This window comes from Equus asinus, chromosome 10 (assembly GCF_041296235.1).
Source record: "Equus asinus isolate D_3611 breed Donkey chromosome 10, EquAss-T2T_v2, whole genome shotgun sequence".
Classification (NCBI taxonomy): domain Eukaryota; kingdom Metazoa; phylum Chordata; class Mammalia; order Perissodactyla; family Equidae; genus Equus; species Equus asinus.
In genome coordinates this window covers 55,269,381-55,286,514 of record NC_091799.1, presented here as the reverse complement: position 1 = coordinate 55,286,514, position 17,134 = coordinate 55,269,381, and the positions used below count along the sequence as shown (strand labels likewise).

General features: G+C 46.1%; 1 long non-coding RNA gene across 5 annotated transcripts in view; it reads left to right on the top strand.

Moving 5' to 3' along the window:
• The first annotated feature begins 3,094 nt into the window (after positions 1 to 3,094).
• The window catches only part of LOC106825459 (uncharacterized), a 30,037-nt gene continuing 15,997 nt past the window's right edge, over positions 3,095 to 17,134 (top strand). For 4 of the 5 annotated variants that reach the window (XR_011506425.1, XR_011506422.1, XR_011506423.1 and 1 more), the window contains exon 1: positions 3,095 to 3,345. This is a non-coding gene — a long non-coding RNA (uncharacterized lncRNA). Of the gene's footprint in view, positions 3,461 to 17,134 lie in introns of all 5 variants that reach the window. The other variant, XR_011506426.1, reaches the window with a different exon arrangement.

Here is a 17,134-nt window from a genome sequence, read left to right as displayed (position 1 = left end):
TGGGCTGGGATCCTTCAAAGTGGCATTTTCTTGGCTCTGTTCTCATTCGTCTTCAGTCTCTGTGTGGCTGTCACTCCATCTCTCTTGTTGGATTCTTGCATCCATTTCCTTTTGCCTCTGTCTCCTCTGCCTGTTCCTCTGCCTCATCTCGCCACTCACCTGTCTGCTTCCGTCCTCTGGAGTCCAGAGTGCTCTCTGACCTGTGTGAGCCCACCCTCTCCTGCCTGCCCTTTTGTCTGAGTCCAGGTTGTGAATAGTCAGGTATGTCCGTCCCATTGCCCACCCCACCACCTACATACACACCTGTGAGCCAAGCATAGTGGGGTCCATGGAGCAGGATGCAGGATTTGAGAGTTGCCATTTCTCAGGCTCCTCTGATGTGCCTGGCACACTGATAGGCACTTTAGATGGATTCTTTAATCATCACCTGCATCTTTTGGCACAGGTATTACACTTATTTTCATGTGAGGACAGTGGCTCAGAGAGGTTGAGATCTGGCCCATGGTTACACAGCTTTGAAAGGGCACAGAGATGCATCGAGGGACTAGAGGCCCCTGGGGAAAGGCTTCAGATTCCCACAAAGTCTGGAGTTGGTCACAAGCTCAGGCCAGCTTTCCCCACGTCACCCACAGCCCCCAAGGCCTCAGACATGCTAGACCCCTGATAAGCCCCATCTCAGATGCTCATAGAGGCACGCTGCTAGACTCGATGGAGACCAGGATCTAGATTCTCTGCTTCTGCCTCACCAGGGAGGAGACAGGGTTATATCTCTACTTCAGGTTCACATGCTAAATAACAGCTGGAATTTGAACTCAGTCATCCCATCAGAGGCCATTTCTTAAACTACAAAAGCACACATTCCTGAAGAACCAAAAACAGCTGAGTCTTTCTACATTAAATGGGGCTGGGTTTCTCTTTGAGAAAACTCCCCCCACCCTAAGACAACTCCATGAGGAGGCAAGAATGCACTGGGGTGCTAGGTACTTCTCCAGGGTCCAAGGTGGGCGGTATGGCTCCTAAAGCCTAGGGCCTGAATCTCCAGGGGTGATGACCCAGGCCAGCACCTTTCACCATGTGCCCAGGCACACGCCCATGAAAGATGGAGTCCTTGCCTCCATGGAGCTCCAGGACTGTTGGACACACGTGCAACTTTGGGTGCCAAGGCAGCCAACCAATTTCTATGGGGTGGGGACCCCCACTGGCCTCCAAAAGGCAGCTCTGTGTTTCACCTGCTCTGAGCTGGCTGCTCTTGATCAGCATCCTCCAGGTTCTAACCCACACTCGGATCTTGTTTGGGATTTTGGCCCAACATTTTTTCCTCTCTTGGAGGTCTCTCCTCTACACCAAGTGACTTCATGTTTTTGTCTCTGCTGGTCCCTGAAGCTTTCAACTTTCTCTCCCCACTACTGTTCTCTGAAGGAGACCAAAGTTACCCACTACTTTTCAGGCGTGCTGTGCAGTGCTGCACTAGCAGCTGACCTTTTGCACAGGCTCACCATAGCGCCCACATGTTCTAGTACTTCGTGTTACTGGGGCCAAGTGTTAGGTTTCCTTCATCAGGGAGCTTTCTAGGTTGTTCTTACACTGGCTCACATCACTCATTCCCATTCCCTGTGGTCTCTTGGAGTCTTCCCAATCCAATCACACCAGATGGTGTTTGCATTTCCTCTCCAGCAACAATGGGAAGAAGTTGGGCCCTGTCCTGAAGGGTTCCCAGCGAGGACCCCTTATGAGCTTGCATCTGGAGTCTGTCCTCAGAGCAAACAGGCTCTAGGAGGTCCCATGACTTTGGAAAAGTGATTAATGCCCAGTCTGTCCCTTTTCTCTCATGCGAGGATCCTTCTCTGATGCCTTGAGTCCCAACGGCTAGAAACAAAGACCTGTGAAGATTTGCTCTGACTTGGGGTGCACTGCAGTGTAGATTCTCAGGAAGCATCGTTCATTCATTGGGCAACCACACGCTAGCAGTTTTCTAGGCCCGGAATGCTGTAGAGCAAGAGAATGAATAAACAGGTGAGGTCACTCTTATGCCAAACCTCAAAAGGTAAATAGAATTGATTTCTGCAGCTAAGAAAATCACTCGGTTCTAACCCAGCCACCAGCACCAAACACCTGTGCCCCTCATGGAACGCTTGTGGTGGAGGTGGATCCAGGAAGCTGGGAGCCCTAGTGACCCACCTGATGGGGCTGAGGCTGAGGGTAACATTAGGGGACTGAGCAGGGGTCTGGGGCTTGAGGCTTCTGGAGATGAATGGCAGGGGAGGGAGGACGTGTTGATGGGGCTCTCAGAGCCATGGAAGGGGTGGCTTGGAGGAAGAGTGGGGTGCTCTGAGAATTGGGGACTCTGAGTTGTGTGGGTCCCAGAGGAGTAGGTGGCTCTGATATATGAGGGCCTCTGAAGAAGAGTAAGGGGCTCTGAGGGAGAGTGGGGGCTCTGAGGAGAAGTGAGGTCCCTGAGGAGTGGGCGCTCTAAGGAGGAAGAGTGAGGGCTTTGAGGAGGAGTGGGGGGCTCTGAAAAGGAGTGGGGAGCTGTGAGGAGATATGGGGGGGTCTCTGAGGAGGTGTGGGAGCTCTGAGGGGAACGGTGGAGCTCTGAGGGGAACGGTGGGGCTCTGAGGGGAACCGTGGGGCTCCGAGGGGAACGGTGGAGCTCTGAGGGGGCCGGTGGGGCTCTGAGGGGAACCGTGGGGCTCCGAGGAGAACGGTGGAGCTCTGAGGGGAACTGTGGGGCCCCGAGGAGGACGGTGGGACTCTGAGGGGAACTGTGGGGCTCTGAAGGGAACTGTGGGGGTCTGAGGAGAACCGTGGGGCTCTCAGAAGCGTGCGGCTCTGAGGAGGAGTAAGGTCTCTGAGCAGGAGTAGCTGCTCTGTGGAGGAGCAAGAGGCGGAGACGTCGGGGGTGTGGGCCTCTGAAGCAAAGCGAAGCCGGCAGCGCCCTTTTTGGGGCGGGAGGACGGTGGCGGTGAGAAGCACCGTTGCCTCGGCAACCCCCAACCGAGTCTTAGGCCTTTGAGGGGGGCTGGTGGGGGCGTGTCCGGTGCGCGGCGCCCTGGGCCGCTGCGATTGGCTGGCGGCGATGGTGGGGCGTGTCCGTGGGCGGTGCGCGGCCGCCTGGCTGGCGGCCGTTGGCTGGAGGCGGCGGCGCCCGAGCTAGCGCCCCTTCCCGGCGCCTCCTCCTTAGCGCCTGCGGGACCCCGCCGCCCATGGGCGCCCCGCCGCGCCAGCAGCACCCCGCTCCGCCCCCCGGCTTGCGCCGCCCGGGCCCCCGCCGGGCCCCGACACAGGCGACGTCCTGCAGCCGATCGAGGCCCTCACCTACCAGAGCCTGGACGAGGCGTGGGCCAGGTGCTGAGCAGGCTCGGCGGGGGCGGGGGCCACCAAAGTTGCCGCAGTGAAGAGGGCGGGCCGAGGGTGCCAGGGCCGGGTCGGCTCGGGGCGCGAGGGGTGAGGAGGGCGCGGGGTAAGAGCATGGGTGAGTCTCAGGGGGGTGGAGATCTGGGGTCTTGGGGAGACCTGAAGGAGGGTCTGCGGCCGAATGGATTTCTGGGGTGTAAATGGAACGACTTGAAGGCTTATGGGGCTGAGCAGTGTGTGATGGGTTTTAGGAGCGCGTCCTGGGGCGACAGGGAGGGGGTTTAAGGGGAGTTTGTGGCTGGGGAAGTTCATGGTGAAAGGGGGTGTAAGGGCTGAGAGATGCTTGTACACGGGATTTATGAAGGATGGACGAGTGGGTGAGTGGGATTTTATGAGGGTGGGAAGTTTTGAGGGCAGAGAGTAATGGAGAGTGAGTTGTGGGAATGAAGAGATGGGGTGACTTGGTGTGGGAACCATCAGGAAAAATGGTTAGTGGGGGAGCTAGGTGGGGACGGAGGACCCCTTTTTTATTAATTTGGCAAATGTTTACTTAGGCACTTACTATGTGCAGGGCGCCGAGCCTGGTGCTGACATAGTCGCTGCTCTCAAGCTCAGAAAATAAGTAGCAAAAAATAAGTCTTGAGAAAAACTGTAAGGAAGAGGATGGCATGCAGTTGGAAGTCAGTTGAAGAAGAGCAGGCTGTGGAGAGGGCATGTCATGGCACCTTCAGAGGCCCTCAGGTGGGACGAAAGAGTGGGAAGAAAGCAGGATCAGGAACAGAACATCCCAGGTTGATTTTGGAGAGAAGCTTGAATCAGATCACTCTGAGTCTGCAAGTCTCAGGAAGGAGTTTGGATTTTATTTCAGTTGTGGTGGGGAAATCCCAGCAGTTTTAGAACCACCTGTCTCACTTGCCTCCAGCCACCATTTGTCAGCCAGGCGCAACTAGTAAAATCTGCTTCACAAGGCAGCCCATCGTGTTTGGGCCCTGCTTGAATTGTTAGAAAATAGGAAAGGACTGAAGGAAGTCCTTTTGGAGGATGAGGCCTTGTTGATTGGGGTCTGTTTCGGGGTGAAGGATGGTCCTGGAGATGCGACCAGCGTCTGGTGGTGTGGGCTGTGCAGTCACTAGAGCCCTTTAGTGAGGAGAGGTTACAAAGCCAGGTGAATAGCAGCCCCAGGAAGGAAGAGGCAAAGTAAAAGGTAGATATGGCATGTTTTTGTTCTTCAAACTTTCCTTCCCTTGCTTCTTGAGGAGTGTCAACTCTTCCTGCAGTTTTATAGCCTCTATCTGAAAAGTTAGGAGTGTCACCCCACCACCAGCACCACCACCATCATCACCATGTTCCTTCTACTTTTTGGAGCATTGTGCTAGGTGCTAGCGAAACCAAGATGGCTAAGATGTTCTCTGAGCTCAATGAGAAATAGTGTGTGGGGGTGACTAATTTATAAATAGTTGTCATAACAGCAGTATGCTGAGTAGAGATAATTCCTGGCAGAAAAGAGCTGGGCCAGGAGAAGGTGCCCTTCTGTGATGCACTGTCTAGTCTAAGAGCAGGGCCTTGGTTGTAGTTTCCTGTGTATCCCCAGGGCTGTGCGCAATGCCAGGCACTTAGCATTCAGTGAAGCTTTGTGGCGCTTAGGAGATGCTGGAAGGATAAGTAGGAGCTGTGGTAGGGGAAATGGGCTCTTTACACCCAGGAACTACAGAGGCAGAGCTCTGGGTGTTTATGGAGCTACTGTGTTCCTTCTGTTCTAGGCGGGGAGTTGCTTACAGAGTGAGCTCTGCTCAGATGTGGCCTTCCTCAGGCATCTGTCACCCCAGCACAGCCCCGAGGCTGCTGCTATTTTCCTTATAGCAATCTTGAGATTCTAGACGCCCCTAGATAGGCTTTAGAGTGGAATGCAGTCATCTCTTCTTTGCTGTTCTAAGAGAGCTCTTTTTCTTTTAAGGCTAAGAAATTGAATATACATGCTTGACAACATAGCTGTTAGGTAGCTGGTTCCTGGTTTCTTTCTGAGGTACAAAGACCCCTTGGGCTTTTATTTTGAGATGTTAGAAGCTTCAAATCTGTCCCACTTCTTCAGACATAGGCTTTAGATGAATTCAGGGCCCTAAAAGTCACCCAAATCCCGACAATAGTCTTCACTCTTCAGGTGGGCCACTTACTCCACTCTGGAGAAAACAACTTGGATGGGTCTGTTCCTCACAGTAGACTCTGCAGCCTGGTGGATTATCAACCTGGGAGGGGAAGCAGATTGTGTCTCTCTTGATCAGCTGACTGGATGAGGCCTTCGCAAGTTCTTCTGACTCTGCCCTCTCTCAATGTGCCTGCTGACCCCTGTAGCCCCTGGAGACAGTTAAACTCGACTATCTAGAAAGAAGGCATTGTTTGTCTCAGATGTGAGGCCCTCTTCTCAACCTGTTTTGTCACCATAAGTGTGTTTAAAGAAGGAAAACGCACCTACTCTCCTTAAACTTGGAGTCTTACGTACACCTTTCTGCATTATTATAATTCATTTTGTCATTATAGCTGAATAGTCAGAATAGTGAACTCTGTATTGTTCTTCTGTCTGGCTACACAGATAGTGGAGAGACGTCAGGTACTTAGGAAGGCACCATCTTAGTTTAGATTCAGCCCAAGTCAGCTGGAGGCTTCCTGGGGGAGGGAATGCTCCATCTTCTGACCTTCGTCAGCTACACCCTGAGCTCTTCCTGGAGAAGGGACAGCTCTATGTCTTCTGATTTGGACCTTTCACTCATCACGTTCTCATTCCTTTCTTGTATGGGACAGTAAAGCAGAAAGTTTTATCTCATTTGCCAAGGATTGTCTAAGTATTTTGCTCTATCATGCGTAGTCTTATTTTTTTATAATAATAAATTTTACAACATTTTGCAGTTTATATACAGTTCACAGGTTATTTCATTTGCTTCTCTCAACTACCTTTTTGAGGAGTTTATGAGGGTTATCAGACTAGAGTTGAGGACTCCTCTGTCAGGACTGTCAGGCTCCAAAGTTCTTCCCTCCTCTCAGGGTCCTTAACCCATGTTTGAATCATAGGCCCTTTTGAAAGTCTGTTGCAAGCTCTGGGCCCTCCCCTCACCAGAACAGTGTGCCCCTGTACCACACCTTTGAGAATCATCAGGCTTCAGGTGCCCTGGAACCTGGAAGCTGCCACTCATCAGAGGTTGGTGGACTCCTTTTTTGTCTAGCAGTGAGATTCCTAAGAAGTCACTAGGAAAACTCTAGAGAGCTGGGAATGACTGAGGGGTGGGTTTTGGAAACCCAATCAAAAGAGGAACCAGAATGGTTAGCAGTGTCAACCTGGAGACTCAGGTTCCATACTTGATATTCAGGGAGAGGCAGCTGAAGAGGACTGGCCCTTCTTCAGGTCATTCTACATGTTGGAATGACAGACGAATTGTCTTGGCAGGCTTTGTGGATATGGCTGTAGTGGTCACCTCTTGACCCCTTGCTTGCAAGTACATGCAGATATGCTGGAGAGCTACACTGTCTAATGTGGTAGCCATTTGCCATGTGTCTTTTTAAATTAAAATGAATTAAAATTAAATAAAATTAAATATTCAGTTCCTCAGTTGCACTAGCTACATTTCAAGTGCTCAGTGGCCACGTATGGCTAGTGGCTACCATATTAGCTTGGATAGAAAACATTTCCATTATAGCAGAAAATTCTGGACAATGGTGCTCTAGAGCATTGCTTCTCCGCTGGAGGTGCAGCAAATCTCTGCATCTTATTGCAATGTAAAATTCTGATACAGCAGGTCTCGTGGGGCCCAAGAATCTGTGTTTCTAACAGCCTCCCAAGGATGCCAATGCTGCTGATCCCAGACCACACATGGAAAGGTCGGGTTCTCAAGAGTAGAGATGACAGTGTCCTATTTAATTTTCATCCATCAATTTACCTAGTAGATGGTTAATCTGACAAACAGAAATTATTTTTGAGCCTAAGTTATATTTGTGGGCATAATGGATTTTAAATTAATCACAAGGATCACATATTAGCATTATACATACTTAATAAAGAAATAAAATTAAAAATGAACAAATAAAATTCAGAAAATAGTTGATTTTTTTTTTCTCTCTAAATGAAACACTTGGTCTGGGACCACAGGGCCCTGTTGTTTCAGAGTCTGTTTACATTTTCAATCTAAGGAAACCGCGTTTTAGAGGTTCCAGGGTTGTTTGTGTATTTCCTTTACATAGTTTATGAAACCACAGCCCAAAATTGTGTTAGTTTGTAGAACCTGAGTGTAATAGAAAATGACTACTGGGGAATGGTAATAAGGTTTTTAGGGCAAAAAAATTTTACATATAATGAGTAAAAGTATGATGGAGAATGGTCACTGTAATATATGTTTTAGAAGCAAGCAGTATGTAAACAGGGTGATGTACCTGAAGCTAAAAAGATTATATTTAGAAGTTGGCTTTTAGGCAACATAACAGATACTACAATTAGGGCCTTCATAACTTTTCTTAGGAGGAAAATATTTCTCTGAACTTTTTTTTTTTCATATATGACTTGTTAGGTATGTTCCACTAGTAGAAATTTTCATGACTTTCTTAATTCCTCCAGTATTTCTGCAGATCGACTTTTCTTATAATATGGATTAAATTATAACTATTAAAGGGAGATGATGACGTAATTTTGACTATCCTTGGAACTTACCCAAGTAGCAAGGCATAAACTGTCAACTGAATGATGTGCCCCTCATCTTGGTACCTCTGGAATACTAAGTATGGAGACACAGACCTTTAGAAGTATGCACATTAATGTCTGTCAGGGAGCATTCAGCTTTCAGCACACCCATTCAAAGAATGCGAGGAGTCAGAAGAAGAATTTATGGTTTGGAATTTCCCAAAGCCAGATAACGTTAGCAAGAGAAGATCTATTAGTCCAAACCTTGGAAGGAGAATTTCAGAGTTGAAATTTTCTTTTTCATTATCCTTAAGGAGGTTCATTAGATACCAGTCAGCTTAGTGCCAGCAGTCTCTGTTCTTAGCCTGCTTGCAGGATTTAGCTTTGCTCTTAGGCTAACATGCTTAACTTGGCTTGGTCTACTGCCAAAGGAGAGTCTTGCTGTCCTTAGTGTACTTTTCTAAGATTTGAATTTTGTTGGTTTTAAAACAATTTCCTGAAGCTATCTAAAATCTAGTATCGCCAAGCTATCTAAAATTCAAGTGAAATCTCTTTTGAAGTGGTTTTATTAATAAGTAAAGCAACACACAGAATGTTTCAGAAAAGTTTCACAAATGAGCAAGTACCATTCACTCAAGTGGCAGTTACCGAGCACCTCCGTCAGAATATGGTGGTTGATGATGACGACAACAACCATGATTTCCCCCATTTAAACCTCCCAGAAACCCTAGGAAGTGGGTGGTTTTTCACTGAGTTTCTAGATGAGGAACTGGTCTTGAGTGAGTAAGAACTTGCCTGAAGTCAGACAACTAGGGGGTGGTTGGATAGATACTTGGCTGTGTTCTCTTGAAATCTGGTGCTGACCTGCCTCCCTCCTTGCTTTCTCCAGAGCTCCCACGGGCTCACTAGCATACAGCATCGCTTACTGCTCAGAGAGCTCAGAGGTGATCAGGTGCTGTGGGAGACAGTTGGGCTAAAGGCTTGAGAGGATGTTTTTTATGTTCATTGTCATGGATTTAATCTCATTTGCTCAGTAAACCTTCATTTTGTGCCATGTCTAAGGATGCAGCAATGGGTCCTAAAAAGCTCTGGTTTCAGGAGAGAGAGACAATGGAAAGTGCGATGCAGTGGGGAGGGGTGGACCAGAGAGAAGACAATGAGGAATAAGCCGGGGTGACTGAGGCCATCTGTCAACAAGACAAGAGCTGGTGGAGTGTGGACAATGGGACCCTAGAATCCAGCCAAAGTCAGGCTGGGGAACAGGAGGATGCACCTAAGAAATGACCATGATCTGGATGAGAGCCTTTGCATAGACAGAGAAAGAAGGCATGGCATTCTGGTCTGGGGACAAGCATCTGTGCAGGGAAGGCTCAGAGCGTGAAAGCATGCAGTGTGGTTCTATCAGACATGAGTAGAGGGCACGGCCTTTGAAGGGGGACTCGGTGGGGTGACTGCCGGCCTTAGCTGCTGTCCGATCAAGCATGGCCTTGAGTGCCTTGGCAGCCGAGGAGTGAGCATGCAGTTTATTCTGTTCCTTATGTAAGTACTTCTTGAAGTACTCGACCTTTCTACAGTATTGGTCCTAGATCAGAAGAAAAGTCAATAGTCCTTAGCTCCTCTCTACCATTCTTCAGGAATGTCTTGAGATAACTCTTTTATCAACTTTCAGATTGAGCCCCCCCAGTGGTTTAAGGGCTCCTGCTCTTATTTCTCACTAATGCAGCTTTCTCCTTTATTCTTAACTTCCTCCTGCTCAAATCTACTATCTATTGGCCATTATTCTTTTTGATCTTATTTCTCTCTTCTCATGCAGCACTATTAAACCCCTTAACACATCTCCTTCATTCCTAGAGAGGGTAAGTGCCCACTGTGTGCTTGGCCCTAGAATAGAAACCAAGAAGCGGGGCTCCCGGCTGAGCTCTGTGTGCCCTTGGCTTCTGCTCCCTTCTTTGATTGTGGAACCCAGCAGTTATCACCCCAGTTTTTTACTTCTCCACTTGCCACAGTTAAGTCTGGAGACGTTAGAGCTCTGCCCTCACACTCTTCATTTCTACTCTCTGCCAGGTTGACATCTCTAGCTTATGCCTTTTCTTCAGTTCAGTTCAATAGGTCCTTTCTCAGCTAGTGTCCCAAGTATGGTGCTGGCCTGGAGTTTCCAAAATGAAGAAGTTGAGGCCTTCCTCATGCCCAGTTCAGCTGTGGTTAAAAACTTTAAAGGGAACAGAGTGGAGAGTAACGAATCCAGGCTGGGACAGGCCAACCCTTGAGAGTCGTGGGCTTGACAGAGGAGTAGGACTTCTCCAAACTCAGAGGAGGGAGGGGGTCAGAAAGACACTGGCGAAGAGCCTTGAATGCCTTGTGAAGGGATTGGAGTTTACTGAAGCAGACAGTGAGAAGCCATTTCACCTTTCTGATCAGGAGAGAGATGAGAAATCATATTTTTGAACAAGAAATTTAGCATTAGTGTTGAATGTGACCAATTCATGGACAAATTAGGAAATGACATTACAAAGAGCTTTTCGTAGACTTAAATTTATTCCATCTAAAGATTGCTCTTTTTTCTTTTTTTTTTTTGAGGAAGACTGGCCCTGAGCTAACATCCATGCCCATCTTCCTCTATTTTATGTGGGATGCCTGCCACAGCGTGGCTTGACAAGTAGTGCATAGGTCCGCACCTGGGACCGACTGCTGAACCACAGGCTGCTGAAGCGGAGCGTGTGAACTTAACTGCTGAGCTACTGAGCCGGCCCCAAGATCGCTCGTTTATTCAAGTCCTGCAGACTTTTTCTTGCGGCATGTTAAAGAATTTTCCTTTTTTCCTGGTGCCAAAACTAGCTCGTGATCCAAGGCCTCGTCTTGCTGAAATCACTGTAATAATTTCCATGGTTGAACTTGGGTATCCATACATATGCTTGACCCCCATTTACTTGACTGTTTTTGTTTTGTTATTTGTAGGTTTATTTTTAGAGTGACTTCTACAGATGATTGATGGCATCCATTACGGATTGATTCTTCCCAGTTTCACTTTATTTATTTTGAATATATTTATTTCACTGTATTTTGAAATGCTGGGGGCATCTGACTCCTGGGCTGTATTCCTTTGTGGAGCTCAGCACCCTCTGTGAATTTCAAGGTTTTCCATCCAGGTTTTATTTCCTCAGGGTAGGGAACACGTCTTCTAATTTTTTTTGTGTACCTAGGTCTGTTTCCAGGAGGTGCAGAATATTGTTGACTGTTTTTGTCAGCTAAAATAATCCTTCTAGAAAGGAGAATCATTAAGGGGATTTGATTCCATCTTTGGCTGAAGTGTTAGAATCACTGTGGCTCTCAGGGAAGCTTTTTCAAGTATCCTGTTCTACAGGGACGAGACCTCTGAATATATATCTAAATCAAGTTCTCTGGTAATTTAAAATGCTACCTTATTCAGAAAAGCAGGTTGTTCCATAATTTGGAAACGTAAATTATAGCTAAAATTAGGAGCTATAATACACTGTTGGTAGAAGCCAGAATGTGGCTTATGTTCTGTTCGTTCCCATGTTCCTTTCTCCTTATATAGTGATCAGCATATAGTAGTTCCTCAATAAATGATAGTCCTGTGAATATTCAACAAGTGAAATTGAAAGGGGATAAAACTCTATGCTTTCTTTTTCTGGCATGATTGTTAATGACTTTCAGTAGTTTTGCTACAGATTCTTTGCATTGGTTTTAAAAGGATATTTAGTTTTGTTTTACTTTGTTTTTAGTTTAGAAGAATCCTTGGAACTCTGTTTGTATAAAGGATTTATTATTTTTCATTCTTTGGAGTTTTACTTCTTCATAAACATTAACATTTTGTTTTGTTTTAATGCAGATACTTGGATCAGATAAAACAGGTCGTGTACTTGCTAGGCACAGATCCCGTTTTTCTCTCCACGGTCCCCATGCACTGGTTTACAATCTGTTCAGTTGTCTCAGCTATCTATTGCTATGTAACAAATTACCACAAACCTAGCAGATTAAAACAACATACATCTATGATCTCAGTTTACATGAGTCAAGAATCTGGGCACAGCTGAGCTTGGCTGCAGTCAAGGTGTTGGCCACGCTATGTTCCTACCTGGAGTTCAGGGTCCTCTTCCAGTCTTGCAGGGTTCTTGGCAGAATTCGGTTCCTTGCAGTGAAAGGACTGAGGTCTCTGTTTTCTTGCTGGCCATCAGCTGGCAGCTACTCTCAGCTCCAAGAGGCCACCTGCAGTTCCCTGCCTTGGGCCCTCTCACAACATGACAGCTGACTTCAAGGCCAGCAGATGACGCTCTCTGGACCACTAAGGTGGAGTTATAGATAACAACAACAGGAGAGACTATACGACTATACCATCACCTTTATCACTTTGCAAGTCACAGATTCTGCAGTGGGGGTCACCTTAGGATGTGTCTGTCACATAAGTGAATTCATCCCCTTTGGTGATGCTGTGAACTCACTGGTCTGTCCTACTTTATGTCATCATTGATAGTTTGCTGTCAGTTGCTTGATCACCTGGAGGCCAAGAACATGCTCAAAGCTTAGGCATTTATCTTCTTTTCATAGTAAACCGTAAAGACATCCTGTGAAATTACTTTCTATGCATTAAAAGATGCTTCATACTGTATCTAAAGTAAGATGTTTTATAAGCAGAAAAATGACCTGGGAATAAACAGTCCTGAGACCCCTTTGGGAAGCAGAACAGCCCACTTCATTGTTTCCCCTCATGTGTTTAGAATTACATTTACAGAAGGTAGCAAGCTCTAACTGGTGTCCCTTTTCATTAATGGTAATACTGCTTCTATGGAAAGACAACAATTTAGGCTGAATATCCTATGTGATCAAATACTGTATACCATATAAGAAAGACTAACGTTTGGGTTTAGATTTACAGAAGATCAAATCTCATCTCCCACAGACATTTTCATATTTGGGGTTCAGAGACCTGGGTCTTAGTTCTGCACTAAAAAGGCTCTAGCCTTTTTAAAGGCATCCCACAGGAGTGCATGGTGAATTTGGAAGACACTTGGAAATAAGACACTCTCTCATAGATTAACAGTATAGGGCATTGTGGCAAGTATTTGATCTTCCTCATGGTGTTAATCCCATTTGACTTCCATTGTGAAACTACTGATTTTCAGGTACAATATCCAGCCATGGCAGCACCTTTTAATAATGAATGCTTGGATGACAGCATTACAGGATTTAAAATCATAACAACAGTAAATGTTAAAATAATGGTATAGCACTCATCAAAGTTGTTCACAGAAGTTCTGACACATGGACACACCATCGTGACTGCAATTATCTTTCCTCTCTCTTTGCATTATCAAATTCTCCCTTTAGGGGGCCAGCCCCATGGCCAAGTGGTTGGGTTCACACATTCCACTTGGGCAGCCCAGGGTTTCATGGGTTCGGATCCTGGGCGCGGACATGGCACCACTCATCAGGCCATGCTGAGGCGGCATCCCACATGGCACAACCAGAGGCTCTCACAACTAGAAGATACAACTATGTACTGGCGCTTGGGGAAGAAGAGGGGTAAAAAAAAAAAAGGTTGGCAACAGTTGTTAGCTCAGGTGCCAATCTTTAAAAAATAAAAATAAATAAAAATTCTCCTTCTAGGCTGGCTTTTTGGCGTGTAAACATGTGCTAGTGTATTCTGTCTTTAAAAACACACAAAGAAACAACAATAACAAAAAATCTTCCTTGACTCACCCTACCTTGATCTGTACTTGGGATTTGTTTTAATCAGGTATGATAAGATGAGAGACATCAAGACAACTTTGAAAACAGAGTTTATTACTTACAGTTCCCATGGAGGTGTGCAGGGCCACGTGGGGAAGCACCTGAATCTGTCAGGAGGCAGGAGTGAGGGGAAGCATGGCCCAGAGCTTTAATTGTGATTTCTGCAGGAAGGACTGGACAAGGCAGAGTAGGCAAGTTTAAGCAAGTTTAAATTGGAATAGTTTAAATAATTTCTGCAGGCTCTGGGCTATAGGGGTGGTTTCTAGTTGTCTGGTACCTGGCCCTGGGGTGATTTACAGCAGGGGGAGTATTGGCTGGTGCTGAGAGTTAGAGAAAGGAGGTGGTTGGGCGTATTGCCTTTGGATTTGGGTTTGCATGTGAAAGGCACGCTCTCAGGCAAGCTGTTTGCTATATCTGGAATTAGCTAGCCCTAAGAGGTCAAAGCATCATAAAATACAGAAAATAAAAAACATGATTACTACACACCCTTTCTTTTAGCAGCTGCTACGTTTCTTTACTCTCCGTTATGATCAGATCTCAAAGAGTTTGTGGTTGCTGCTTCCGCTTCCTCTCCTCCTCCACCTATTCTTTCCCAAGCTTCTCCTCCCTCTTCTCCCTTCTCCCTACTCCTCCCTTCTCCCTCCCACTGCTGAGTCACCAGTGACCTCCATGTTGCTAAATCCAAGATCTCTTCTGCGTTCTTCTCCTGCTTCGTGTCTCAGAAGCATTTCTCACAGAGTACTCTTCTCTTCTTGAAACTGTTTTTCTTGGTTCCTCCTCACCGGCAGTTTGGTCCCAGTCTCCTCTGCAGACTCTTCTCTGCTTCATCTCTACAAGTCTGTGTGCCTGGGCCCCTCTCTGTCTACATTCTCCTGTGGTGATTTCCTCAAGTCTCAGGGCTTTAAGTGCCGTCTCTATGCCCAGGACTCCCCATCTTTGTATTATCTTCAGCCTTGAGTCCATGTCCATGTGCCCAGCTGTCTATCTGATACCTCCTCTTGGGTAGCTCATAGGTACTCAAGTGTAACCTTATCAAAGTACAGCTCTCCTTTCCAGACCCTCCTCCCCAGAACCTGCTGTCCTCCAGTCTCCTTTATTGTAGTTAATGGTGTCTCCATCCATCCAGTTGCTCAGGCCTAAAACTAGTAGCTATCATTGAATCTCCTCTTTCCCTAAAACCCCACGTCAGTTTGTCAGGAGGTCTTGTTAATTCCATCCCCCAAGTCAAAGATATGTTTACTTTTTATGTTTGCTACCATAACTGTTAACTAAGCCAGCGCCACTTCTGGACTATTCCAGTGTGTAGTAGCCTCCACATTGGTGTTCCTGGTTCCACGTTTGCCTTCTAGTCCATTTTCCACAGAGCAGCCACTGTGATCTTTTTGAAATGCAGTTCACTTAAGGATAGGCAAATTGATCAATGGAATATAATTGAAAGTGCAGAAATAAACCCATACATCTGTGGCCAACTGATTTTCTACAAGGGTGCCAAGACCATTCAGTGGGGAAAGAATAGTCTCTCCAACAAATGTGCTGGGAAAACTGGATCTCCACATGCAAAAGAATGAAGTTGGACCCTTACCTAATACCATATACAAAAATTAGCTCAGATGGATCAAATACTTATCTGTCAGAGCTAAACATATAAAACTATTGAAAGAGAACATAGGCATAAATCTTTGTAACCTTGAGTTATGTAACAGTTTCTTAGATATGACACCTTAAGCACAAGCAGCAAAAGGAAAAATAGATAAATTGGATTTCATCAAAATGATAAATTTTGGGGGCCAGCCCCATGGCCAAGTGGTTAAGTTCGTGCACTCTGCTTCAGTGGCCCAGGGTTTCATGGGTTTGGATCCTGGGGGCGGACATGGCACTGCTCATGAGGCCATGCTGAGGTGGTGTCCCACATACCACAACCAGAGGCACTCACAGCTAGAATATACAACTATGTATGGGGGGGGCTTTGGGGAGAAGAATTAAAAAAAGAAGAAGAAGAAGGTTGGCACCAGTTGTTAGCTTAGGTGCCAATCTTTAAAAAAAAAAAAAAAAGATAAACTTTTGTGCTTCAAAGGACACTGTCAAGAAAGTAAAAAGACAATCACAGAATGGGAGAAAAGACTTGCAAGTCATATATCTGAGAAAGGTCTAGTATCCAGAATGTATAAAGAACTCTTACAACTCATGATAAAAAGAAAACCCAATTAAAAAGTGAGCAAAAGATTTGAATAGACATTTCTCCAAAAAGAGTGGCTGATAAACACATGAAAAGATGCTCAATATCTTTAGCCATTAGAGAATTGCAAATCAAAACCACAGTGATACCACCTCATACCCAATGGGGTGGCCATAATGAAACAGACAATAGCACGTGTTGGTGAGGATGTGCAGAAATTGGAACCCTTGTAAGTTGCTGATGGGAAGGTAAAATGGTGCAGCCACTTTGCGAAAGTTTGGCATTTCCTCAAAAAATTAAACATAGAGTTACCATATGACCCAGCAATTCTTCCTAGGCATATGCTCACACAAAAACTTATACATAAATGTTCGTAGCAGCATTATTCATAAAAGCGAAAGAGTGGAAACAACCCAAAAGTCTGTCAACTGATGAAGAGAAATACAAAATATATCCGTACAATGGACACGCTCTGTGAAAGAAGTCAGTAACAAAAGGCCACATTCTGTATGATTCCATTTATATGAAATGTCCAGAAGAGACAAATCTGTAGAGACAGGAAGATTAGTTGCCAGGTGGGAGGAGGGGAGAATGTGGAGTGGCTACTAATGGGGACAGGGTTTCTTCTGGGGGTGATGAAAGTGTTCTGGAATTTGATAGTTGGTGAAGGTTGCCACTGAACTGTATGTATACTTTTAAGATTGAATTTTATCATATGTGAATTACATCTCAAAAAATCAACACTAATAGGGGCTAGCCTGGTGGCACAGTGGTTAAGTTCGCACATTCCACTTCAGCGGTCCGGGGTTTGCGGATTCGGATCTCAGGTGCAGACCTACGCACTGCTTGTCAAGCCATGCTGTGGTAGGCATCCCACATATAAAGTAGAGGAAGATGGGCACAGATGTTAGCTCAGTGCCCGTCTTCCTCAGCAAAAAAAAGAAAAGAGGATTTGTGGCAGATGTTAGCTCAGGGCTAATCTCCTCCAAAAAAAAAATCACTAATAAAGATGCAAATCATGTCATGTGATAACCACTCTGTAAAATCTTCCATTGCTTCCTGTATTAGTTTTCTGTTGCCACTGTGACAAATGACCACAGATGTAGTGGCTTAAAAAAGACAAACTTGGGTCCAGCCCAGTGGCATAGTTGTAGAGTTCATGCGCTCCACTTTGGCGGCCTGGGGTTCACAGGTTC